This window comes from Magnolia sinica, chromosome 10 (genome assembly GCF_029962835.1).
Source record: "Magnolia sinica isolate HGM2019 chromosome 10, MsV1, whole genome shotgun sequence".
Taxonomy (NCBI): domain Eukaryota; kingdom Viridiplantae; phylum Streptophyta; class Magnoliopsida; order Magnoliales; family Magnoliaceae; genus Magnolia; species Magnolia sinica.
The window spans coordinates 28,847,854-28,860,416 of record NC_080582.1 but is presented as its reverse complement, the minus strand read 5'-3'; the positions used below and the strand labels follow the sequence as shown (position 1 = coordinate 28,860,416).

The following is a 12,563-nucleotide window of genomic DNA, read 5'->3' as shown; positions in this document are numbered from 1 at the left end:
GCCCAACGTGAAAAGAGCTTAGAATAATTAGGGGAACGGTTTGGTGAAGCCAAATAGGACACTTACTATTTTTGGCCGAAAACCTTGCGCACTAGTAGACATCACGACCGTCTATAAATAGTAAGTTTACTATTTATAGTAAGTCGCGGATTCTAGGAGTTTGAGTTGTAGTTTGATTATGATTTCTTTCCCATTGCTTGATACCCTTATTTAAAGGGTTGTAAACTCGATTTTAATCGATTTATTCATCAATCAATTTCGAATTTATTAGAATTTATTTCTATTTTCTTCTTTCTTTCCTCGTGGATTCGAGAAGTCTCTGTGAGGAGTCCAAAGAAGTTCCGTGGATTCGGAATAGTTATCCTCTTGAGGAAGACGGTGCTCGACCTCACGTCCTCCCCTGCGTCGCAATTCAGGCCAACCTAGAAAGATAGTGGTTCGGGCTGGCTAGAAATGGGACACTTGAAGCGAATAGATCAGTCTCGGGTTAACCCTACCCGACCTGCCTACCCATATAGGTTATCAATGGATTGGGCAAGAGGACCTGAAAAAGGTCCTAATTAGTTTAATATTTAATTTTTTATTTTTATTTACCAAGCAATGAATGACTAAATTAATGTCTCTAATTGTAGGGAACCTACCAATTATTCTCCAACCATAACCCACATGTCATTTAATTGGGAAAATTTTCACTGATACCATTCTGTCACGTCCCAAAATTCAGATATAGAGTGTGCACCCTCAGACCCCAATTTCAGCTCATGACTCGTAGATTGATTTGATGTTCTTGTGCAATAATCAGACAGTTTTGCTTCTCGGGTTGGAGACTATACAAAAGAAATGGATTGACTGATACAGTTTTCTTCTAAACATCCATTTGTTTTGTACACAATGGTTTATCTGATGAAAAGCACTTACATCACACGCTTTTGCTATTTTGGTGCATGTGATGGGTAAGGCTCCACACAAGTGTGGTCTTTGCTAACCTCACCTGAAACTTTTTTTTTTTTTTCTTTTTGTCTTTTTTGAAAAGTTAACCTCACCCAAACTCGACCGGATCGGATTTCAAATCGGGTCGGATCAAGTTACTATGTAACCTGAACTTGACTCGGTCAAGATTCGGATCAGGGCGGGTCTACTTGATCTGAACCTGACCCTGGCATTCGGTTTGGGTTGAGTTGGATCCACCCGATCAAGTCGGGTCCTGCCCATCTCTATGTAAATCTGCTCCTAAAACCTTTTACTTCACATGATGTGCCCTGTTAGATTTTTGATCAGGTTGATTTTTGTATTTTCATTTCATCCAAGTGAGTTATACTTGATTAATGGATTTGATGAAAGATAAACACCATAGTAGCCCAAAAAACAAAACTTATGGTTTGTATCCCATCTCCATTGTTCCCTATGGTGTGGCCCACCTGAGCTGTGAATCTGTTTGATTCTTTGTTCCAGATCCTAGAATTGAGGATAGAACCCGGTGGGTGGAGTGGATTTTATATATTCAACATGCTAGGGCAAGCAAAACTGTGTTTTTTAAAATATAAATCAGGTGCTGCAACTTGCAAGGACTCAGGTGTCGTAACCTAAAAGGATTCCAGTCGGGAGGTTTGCCCCAATTCGTCCTGACATGCTATTGAGGATTATTGTAACCGTTGGATTTGGGGTTTTTTTAATGATTCAAACTGTCTATTTGATAGGTTTCTCCTTTGATGGGAGTACCAAAAAAAAAAACCCAACTGATGGATAGTTTTGACAATCTGAACCATCAATCAAATCCCCAACCTGATAAGATCCTTTACATCTCGTCTCTTGTCCACCATTAAGGTGGGCTGGATACTGTGGCATACAAACCATTATAGGTGGTTTCATCATTTTCAGAAAATAGTAATGTGTCTGAATGAAAATAGATGAAAAGGTGGTAAAAATAAGGTTAAGTTCAAGAATGTAGGTTGACTTCTAAAATTTATTGTTTTGGGTGATTTTGTCTTATCAGGTAAAAGAAAATTCCTGAAATTAATTGACGTGACAGCGGATGGTCCGTTGTTTAAACTTAAGTAAAAACTAAAGTTTTCAAACTTTTGATTTGTAGCCTTCAGATTGATAGTAAGAGAACAAAGAGTTAAATGGTTCCTATTAAAGAGAAAGGCAAGAATTGATGGTTAGGATGGGCATATTAGGAAGGATTTTGAATGACGGGTCATCTCAATAATTAAGTTGCTGCAAGCAATTTTACAGTAGGGAAAAGATGTTATGAAATGAACTCGTGTGGACTGCACTGTACGCTTTAGAAATGCATATGGTGTTCCCAAGGGTTGTTCAGGAAGGTCAACAGGAGGATGGGCCATAACCCAAAGACTGTTCACACGATCGATTGTGAGTTTTCTCTTTTTAATGAACGTTCCTCTGACGATTTTGTGTTGTTGCCGTGGGTTTTGTTTTTTTTTTTTTTTTTTTTTTTTAAACTGGTCATTTGCAGCCAATGGTTGGATGGACTCCATCGTTGGATCACTTGAACTATGAACATGATAAACCATCCAATCAATGGTCGTGGTTATTGTGTACAAGTGTCATGCACATGGTGGGGATATTCTGGTGTGCACTTCACAAAAATCTATTTAGTACATTGTACCTTGTGTCCCTCAGTGATGTGTTCATGACATTCATTCTGTTCGTCATGTTCTCCTGGGAACTCAGGAATCAGGTTGATCCAAAACTCAGGTGGGCCACACTCCAGCGGCACAGTTAAAAACGTTCAGATTTTTATTGGCCCACCAAGTCTTTTATATGCCATCCAATCCCTTCAGAACAGGAACACCAACAGGATAAGGCCCACCATGTCTTTTATATGCCATCCAATCCCTTCAGAACGGGAACACCAACAGGATAAATGGACGTCCCGAAAGGTAGATCATTCCAAAGCTCAGGTGGGCAGCACCATGTGATTTTAGAGGTTTTTGGCTTGACTTTAAATCGTGTGGCCCACCTAAGTTTTTAAATTGGCCCGATTTTTGGGTTCCAAGTAGAACATAAGAACACGCACACATTATGGAAGAATTTGATGTTATGCACTTATTCTGGTGGGCCCCACAAAATAGTGGTTTCTATTAATCCTAGGGTGCAACTCGACCATATGATGCCTATTGTTGTTCGCCTAGGAAAGCCAAAATCCAATGGCCCATGTTGCCATAAATCACACCAATCATGCAATCATAACCGCTCCACCATTGCCTTGGGATTAGATGATTGAGGAGAATATAAGGCATGATTTGTCTTAACCATCTATTTGTAAACCACCTATCTAATTATGGGACCCCAATAAAAGCTGTAAACTTGTCGAGATGTTACAAATGCAAACCAATTTTTAGCACTTTCTCATTTCCACCGAAATTTAGCATACTTGCAATTTGAATTCCTAAACTATTCTATTTAGGAGTGGTAATGGGTTGGGTTCAGGGTCAGCCCAAACCTGATCCCATTTACTAAATAGACCAAGAATTCTGGCACAACCATGACCCACCCTTGATGATCATGTACCCTCTGACCCAACCCGACCCACTTAAAAATTCATCAAGCCTGACCCAACCCATTTAACTTAAACTGGCCCAACCTAACCCACCAAGACCCATCTCAGGTTTAAGAATGGAACGCAATACTAAGGCAATGAAAAACTTAGCCCAGACAGTGGGAAAATTATATATACTTCTGTATCAAATGTTACGTCTGGTTGGATCAGGTCCTCTTGCCCAATCCATTGATAACCTATATGGGCAGGCAGGTCGGGTTGGGTTAACCCAAGACTGATCCATTCACTTCAAGTGTCCCATTTCTAGATTTCTAGGTTGGCCTGAACCCACCTCAAAAGGCAGGTAGGGCTATTTGACCTGTGGGTTGACAACCTCCGTATCAGATTCTTGTCCCTAAAGCAGATCCTTCTTCCACATAATCACAATTTTATAAGTTATGAAAGAGTAAACAGCCAACATTTGATATTAGGTGTCAGAAAGAACAGCTTACTGACACAAATCGACTAGAGAGTTGGGTGCCTACCAAAATCAGAATTAAGTTTAATACACAAATGGACTGCGAGTAACACACCATGAGCGTCTCAAAGTGAGATCTAATCCATCCATCGGGTGAGCCCGACCATTTAAATGCTTTAATTTGTCCCAAACCTGACTCAAAACCTCAACCCAAAGACCCGGGGGGTACCTGAAACTGATTGGATCTGGGTCCAGGTCTTCAAGATCTAGACCCAGAGCGAAAAGGATCTGAACCTGGTTAGACTGGGTATGGGTGCTATAGGACCCAACCCAAACCCAACCCATTGACAGTCCTAAATCCTAGTTCTACTAGGTCTCTTACCAAATAAAGCTTTTAAAAAATAGATGAAACATTTCAACATGAATGATCCACATTCACTGGAGAAAAGGTCACACAAAACCAATGGCTAGGATCTTCTAGTAAGAGGCCAACTAAGCATTTGCCATCAACAGTACAATCCATCATAACAACCATATGCATCGTTAAACTATGGCCCCACTTGTGCAAAATGAAAATCCAAGCATTCTGTGCAAATTGGTGATGTAGAGTATGAAACCTAAAAAGTAAAAGAAATTGCTTCCACTTTCAATTTTCAACTAGCGCACACATTACATACAAACATGAATACAGGAAACAAATAAAACATTACATAAATTGTTTGTGTAATTTGAAGTACAAAATGTATCATAATGAATATTACACATTGTACCATATATAACGGTTGGTTGGAAAAGATACAAATATCCTCAAGCTAGAAAATATCATCCAAACATCTCATCACTGTCAAATCATCATTCCACCTCCACATCTGTCTAGTGGTCATCACAGTATTTCCTAAATCAAATTTGTAAGTAAAACCTGAAAGTCAAATGCTATAATTTGTTTGCTTGAATCTATAGTAGTGGAAGCATATAGTTATTTCAAGTGTCCATTTGGATGCCTATAACTTTCTAAGTTGCAAATAAGTTCCACCTGAAAGTGAGCTCATGCTATATTGTAACTGACAGTGAAATTTCTTATCCAAACACCTGTAGACCCTTTACAACTAATAAAACTTACAGGCATCCAAATGACCCCTAAAACTAATCATGGAGAAAATATGAGTTCATAGTGCATTGGGTTGAAGTGTATGCACGTTACAATTTACAAGTAGGGCCAGCAATTGTGAGATACAAACTTTAATTGATAAGCTCTGCCATAGGTGGAAGATGGGCCAAAAACCCTACAGAACCAAGCTTCTAATCTGCCGGTCAATGTCCTACAAAATATGGAGAGGAAAAGAATATAAATATCAATTGTCTAGGGAAAAAATGGCAAGGAACTTCCGATTAGATATGGTTGGGTTATAACAAAAAGAGAACTTGTAAAATTGTAGAAATATTACTAACACCATCCAAATTTAAGCTTGGGATGTGAGATTACTATTATCATCTGACATGGGTTTCGAATGGATTGACTGCAAGCAAATCCAAATGTACTTGCTCCTCGTTGAGTTCCCTGCCGACAACAAAAATTACACTACTGCAGTTAAAGAGTTACGCATGCAATATAGGCAAATATCATATACAAGGACCAACCAAATCAATACCAAATTAAGTAAATCTGAAACAGTTGTTTGCTAAGCCCACAGGTGTGTGGAGCTGTGCACATCCACATATAGCTGCACATGCCAATATGGAAGATGTATATGAGATCCCAGCTTTCCATAATTCCATTACATGAACCAGATTGATTAGATGTTCTTGCGCAAAAAAATCAGGAAGTTTTGCTTCTCAGGTTGGAGACTATACAAAAGAAATGGATTGGCTGATATAGTTTTCTTCTAGACATCCATTTGTTTTGTACACACTGGTCCATCTGATGAAAAAGCTCTTACCTCACATGCTTATGCTATTTTGGTGCATGCGATTGGTAAGGCTCCATACAAGTGTGGTCAGCATTTAATGTAAATGTGTGGCCATTAGATGAGTGGACAGACCTGAATTCCACACAACGAAAGCCATATTGTGGTTGCACTTTGATGAACAGCTTTGATCATGCATCCATGCAAGCATTGTGGACACTCGAGCCTACCCTCTAAATAGTTGCTCAAGTCAAACATTATGGGAACTCTTTGTTATATTGAAGCACTAAAGATTGGTAAGGAAAAAAAAAATCCAAACATTCTCATTCTACAGTTTGAAAACATCATCCAATTATCTCACGCTATTCATAAATGAGGAAGCCAGAATAAGAACCATAAAATGGAACAAACTTCCACTGGATTTCTCCTTGAATACAGTTATTAATTCCCTTTCTGCAATCGCAAAGTAACAATGTTTTGAAAATCAAAACATGAACAAATCAAGTCTTCTCATTTACCTTTGTCACTCGAAAACAAACATATAATCAAAACTTATAATGCAAAAGACACGGGCAACATAAACGTTGCTATTTAGATGATAGTCTTGGCCCACTATGTAGGATCCATGTCCTTGCTGTTCACTTCAAGGCATCAGATGCTGCAATTCCAATAGATAACACACCAGAAATGAAAAAGGAAATTAACAGAAGAAGATCCAAGAAATTTTCTCAGAGTAAAATTTTCCACAGAAAGTGTGTACTTCTTCCAATGTCCTATCAAATGGGAGGCCAAGGAACTGAATTAAATTTATTTGAGATACAACAGAAATGTGATACCACTTACCTTTAGTCTGAGATACAACAGTTTGTTAAGCCATATATATGATGTGCTTAGAAAAGAACTCAAAATAGGTCTAGCTGCACAGAATTCCTAGGGCATGGGGCCCTTTTGGTGATCCTTCCATGGAGTGGACTCGCCTGGATTTTGGGCTATGGCATCAAGAAGTGGGGACCCACCTGATGGACAGCTTGGATTTTGCGCGTCTTCCATCCAGGCCTGTGTTGGCTTGCAAGGGAGCTGGGTTGCACAAGCTTGAGACTTTCCAACCTCAATGCGTCTTTATAAGCATTCAATATAAGGATTAGTGGTTGACGTCCATTTCTTGGCTCTAACAATTATGAACAAATCAAGCACACATGGTTGCATATTTTGATGATCCGGACCATCCCTTTAGAGGGACCTTTTATGGCTGGATGGTCTAAAAATCACATTGGCAATTTCATCCTTATCATCCAAATGGTGTCCCTCAAATGCGGCTAAAAGAAGAAGAAGAAGAAGAAAAAAAAAAAGGTCAATTATCAAATCCATATAGTCTAAAAACACATGATGATGAAAGAAAAGTTTCAAAGGTCAGACAAGTGCAACTTTTATCCAATGGGGCATCAATGGTATGGTCTTCCAACCATACAGCCATGTGGACTGATTCATCAATAGATAAATAATGTGCCCACACACAAAATGTTCTTTTTTGAGGTAATTCATCCAACGGTTAGCATGCATGATGTATAACAGGTATTATATGATGCTCTGTCCGAAGGATTACAGAGTACTATTTCGGTTTTCATTTTGTACAAGTGGGCCCATTGTTCAGTGACCAAAATGCTGACATTGTGTTTCCCACTATCAATAGGGCACCAAAAAGATGAAAAGGTGGCCCTATTGTACAAACTGAAAAATAAGGAAAATAGCATAGCAATAATGTAAACTAGAAGTCAAAACAGCTATGATTATAGTTGACAGTATCAATAAAGAGGAGAGATTAAAAAGCAAGTAAATCTCACCTGCTTTGCTTTGGAGAGATCATGAACTGTGTGCAGTAAACAAGGAAAGCTCGTCTTTGATTGCTAGTCACAACAACACCATATTCACATCTAATTCATGTATGTTAATGAAGGGTACATGTTGACTCTTATGCCAATCCTCTCCCGCTCTTCTTCTCGAAGCCTCACTTTCAATTGTTGAGGCATTTCCAGTGGTGTCAATTTTCAATGTAGGTCATCCAACCATACTGCTACATGAAGCCTCGCTTTCAATTGTTGAGGCATGTCCTGCAGCATCAATTTTCAATGTAGGTCATCCAACCATACCGCTACCTGGGCTAACTCATCAATAAAGAAGAAAAATGGGACTCAAATATGATCCACTCAAAACATTCATTGTTCAGCCATTTCATCCATCAGTTAACATGCATGACATTCAGGAGGTACTACGCATTGGGGTTTTCAGCTTTTGGAAGTGCTGCCATCGTTCAGGACCTAAAATGCTGATATTATGGTCCATGCACTAAAAATCTGAAAAAGGGGCCCAACTTGTACAAACTGGAAAAAAAAAATAATAAAATAAAATAGCATAGCAATAAAGAAACTCGGAATTTAAAATCGGCTATGATTGTAGTTGAAAGTATGAATGGAAAGGAGAGAAATAAGATGAAAGAAGTAAATCTCACCGGCTTTACTAGGGAGATAACCTGAATCAGTCTTCAACAAAGAATGAAAGCCTGTCTTTGATCGCCAGTCATGACAACAACAACAAATTCCACATCTCAATATTTATCTTAAGAAATAGCTTCAGCATATTTTGGTGGAAGGTGCTCCTGAGGATTTAATGGCTTGGACCAATGTGGATGGACGGTATGTGTTGAATCTTATACCAATCCTCTCCCTCATCTCTTCGAAGCCTATTTGTGAAACTATAAGACATACCAGATGTCTCCAATTTCTTGAGGGTAGTCACATGCTGCAATCCTTCTGGAAGCATCTCTAATTTTCTGGCTGAATGCATCACTAACCATAGAAGACTCGGCATCGCTCCTTCCTCAACTCTCCACTCCTCTAAATTATCCAACATTCCAATCAACAAGTACTCAAGGCGAGGAAACCCTTGCTGAGAGCAGACCATTTCCATTCCCAAGTATGAATGATACTCCAATCTGAGAACCCGTAGGTTTTTTAGTTTCTCCAGTATCATCATAGGGTCTTGCTCTAACGCAGACCCCAACAAGGTAAGCTTGGTGAGATTTGGTGAGAATTCATGAGATTCGGGTAGGTTCCCTAACCTTCCCTCCAAATGCAGCTTAAACAAATGCAACAAATTTAAAATTGGCGGAAATGGGATTAGATCTTCACCTGTTAGCCTCAGAGACTGGAGGTGGTCCAATTTGGGAATAGAGTTGATCAGTCCCTCTCCATGCCTACTTGAATCTACTTTGTCTATTTTTAGTGTCCTAAGATTAATGAGCTTTTGCGAGTAATTCTTTATCCAGTCGCCTGCCGGAATATCTATTAGAGTTTGTAGGTTGCTTGGAAGGCTGAGTTCATCCGCAGTCTGCTCGCCTAGTGTAGACCCTTCACATGTAAATGCCCCCCACCTTACACGTACATGCCTTAGCTGTTGCATGTTCCAAATATCAATAGGAATGTGGACTGGATATCGGCCGCCAATATAAAAATGTACAAATAGTGTTTGCAAGTTGCATAGATTAGCCATCGACGATGGTAGGCTTTGTTCTGTTTCATTCACCACTAGCGCCATTTCAAGGTATCTCAAGTGGATAAGTGTACCTATTTCCTGTGGAACGTTTTCTGCCTTTATCCATGTGCCACGACTGAGATATAACACCCTAAGCAATTGAAAGCCTCCAAAAATTAACTTCCGTTGATTTTGTGGAAGAAATTGCTCTGAGCTGAACCAAATAATAGAACGAATGTTCTGAGGGAAGTGATTTAAAGAAGAATTCACGGAGTCGCCATGATGCATAGCAATTCGACGTGCTTTACAAGGAGAGAGATATCTTGCGCCCCCAGTGTTGACGTTGAGAAAATTTTCTTCCTTGGCTTTTAAGAGTGAGAGATCTCGAAGAAGATCGTGGATGCCACAACTTTTAATTCCCCCGATGGAACCGCTTTCCACCATCTGAATTAGGCTTCTCTAGATGAGCTCCTCTAGGCAATCTTCTCCTACTTCCTCCAATGTTTTGGCCCCTTTTGAATGTACAAATCCTTTTGCAACCCATAACCGAATAAACTCCTAAATAGAGAAAGCATGGCTTCAAGTAATAGGGTAGATCTTCATAGCTTAAAGCTAATATCCTTGAAATTTGTGCTTGGCCTTCAACAGATGGCTAACAAAGGCTTTTCAATACCTTCTCCCACTGACTTGGGAGCCTTGCTTTCCTCGATAAGAGCCCTCCAACGACCACAACTGCGAGAGGTAGACCGTGACATTTTACCACAATCTCCTTTCTCAGACCGTCTAAATCTTGGGGGCAACTGCTATTGTGAGACCCGACCTGAGTTCGCATGTGTGCATGTGTGTGTGTGAGTATACATTTCGTTTATTTGGGTCCCGCGGTCCTACCGGTCAAATTCCAGCGACCTGCGACCTTCGGGTAGTGTTTGCGGTCATCCTTAAGTTCGGTCACATAGACCCGACTCGGATCGACCCGAAAACTATGTCATTGTGATCGCATCGTCGTTGCGGTTGCAACGACACGTCTTATGTGTCCATCCGATGTATAAATCATAAGTTGTGTATATCTCATGTTATAATATATATCAAAGATGCCAAATCAAGGATGGATTAGATTATCCAATCAGTGTGGTATTTGATACTTTGGCTGTGTATGATGCTCGATACCTAACATTTGAAAATGGTACATGTGGCAAATTTTAACATAATCTAAACCGTGTTTTCGCTTCATCAAGATCTGTGTAACCTAATCAAGAGGTTGGATGGCAAGAAAAAAAAAAAAAACCATTACAATGGCCCTATGAAGTTTTTAATGGTGAGCATTTAATCGCCACTGTTTCCTTTAGTGTGGTCCACCTGAGATGCAGTCATGCAGATCTGTCTCATTTTAGACTCATGCCTTAAAATTATCTATCAAAATAAATGGACAACATTAATAAAATATTTATCATTATGATGGCCCCACATAACATTGACCCATCAATCTACAGATACAAACAAGTGACACGTGCGCACCCTATAAATCAGTACGCTTATCACTGTGTGGGGCCCATTGTGATTTATGTATTTTATCCTCCCCATCCATCCATTTTACAAGATAATTTTAAGGCTTGATCCCAAAGATGAAGCATATCCAATGCTCAAATGGACCACACCACAGGAAACAATGTGAATTGAACATGCTTACCATTGAAAATTTATTAGGGGCCACAAAAGTTTTGGATCCATATCATTTTTGTATCTTACCTTCATCCATCCCCGTGTGATCTTATGAACAACTTGGATGACAAATAAACACCACTGTGGGCCATGGTGCCTAGGAAGGTTTCAACGGTAGGAATCATTGTCCCCATTGCCTTGGCAGTGTGGTCCACCCTAGCTTTGGATCTACCTCATTTTTGGGTTCACTACCTAAAATGGTCTCGCTAATTGGATGGACCATGTGGATATAACACATACATCATGGTGGGGTCCACAGAACTTGGTGACGTCCACACACCAATTATGTTAAAAGGAAGAGCGGATTGTGTACCGAGTAACTCAATAGGTTAAGCGTGCTGTGTAAACTCTGTGGGTCCACCATAATTTATGTATTTTATGCACTCCGTCCAACCATTTTAATAGATAAATTTTGGGCTTGAGCGTAGAAATGAACCATATCCAAACCTCAAGTGGAACACATAATGGGAAATAGTGTGAATTGAACATCTACTGTTGAAAATTTCTTGGGGGCCACGGAAGTTTTGGATCAAGCTTGTATTTGTGTTTTCCCTTCATCCATGTCTGTATGATCTCATGAACAGGTTGGATGACAAATAAACATCACTGTGGGCCCAAGAAATGTTTCAATGGTGGAAGTTATTATTCCAACTGTTTCCAATGGTATGGTCCACTTGATCTTTGGGTATGCTTAAATTTTGGTCTCAACCCCTAAAATAATATGAAAAAACGGATGGACGGCGTGGATGGACTAGATGCATTCACGGTGGGCCTACTAGAGTTTACTCTATACGATTAGAGCGTATAACTCAGTAGGCAATGTGCTTTCCGCGTAAAAACCGGACGCGGATTAGATACTGCCGTAGGGACACTCGCTACACGTCATCAAGTTCTGTGGACCCTACTAGGATGTACATGTTGTATCCACAACGTCCATTCATTTGGAGATATTATTTTAAGGCATTACCTAGAGAATGAGGCAGATCCAAAGCTTTAGTGGACCCCACCACACAAAACTGCGGGAAGATTGATGTACACCGTTGAAACCTTCCTAGGGACCACCGTAACGTTTATTTTCCATCCAATCTGTTCATAATGTCACAAAGACATGAATGAAGAGGAAAAACAAATTTCATATTGATCCAAAACTTCTGTGACCCAAAAACGTGTTTTAATGGTAGACGTTCAATTTCCCACTGCTTTTTGCAGTGTGGTCCACTTGATAGTTAGATCTGTCTTATTTTTCTTCTAACTCCTTACGACGAGCTCGCCAAATGGATTAACAGTCTGGATATAACACATACCTCATCATCAGACCCACTTAACTTGCTGACGTCAAGACAGCAAGTATACAGCTGGTGTAAGGTACACCAGCCAACCACGTCCTCATATCAAGCCCAAAAAAAAAAGAAAAAAAAAAAGAGGAAGAAAA

The 12,563-nt window shown here is 39.8% G+C and overlaps 1 long non-coding RNA gene across 3 annotated transcripts; it reads right to left on the bottom strand.

The window, feature by feature from the left end:
• Positions 1 to 4,771: 4,771 nt before the first annotated feature.
• On the bottom strand, positions 4,772 to 8,704 carry LOC131258236 (uncharacterized). Of its 3 annotated transcripts, XR_009178005.1 has the most exons (5): positions 8,391 to 8,704; positions 7,726 to 7,992; positions 6,728 to 7,001; positions 5,432 to 6,542; positions 4,772 to 5,299 (listed from the first exon to the last, which is right to left on the bottom strand). It is a non-coding gene; the product is annotated as an uncharacterized LOC131258236 (long non-coding RNA). The 3 variants fall into 3 exon arrangements; XR_009178003.1 differs by having other exon boundaries at positions 5,432 to 7,001; XR_009178004.1 differs by having other exon boundaries at positions 4,773 to 5,299; positions 6,020 to 7,001.
• Positions 8,705 to 12,563: the final 3,859 nt, after the last annotated feature.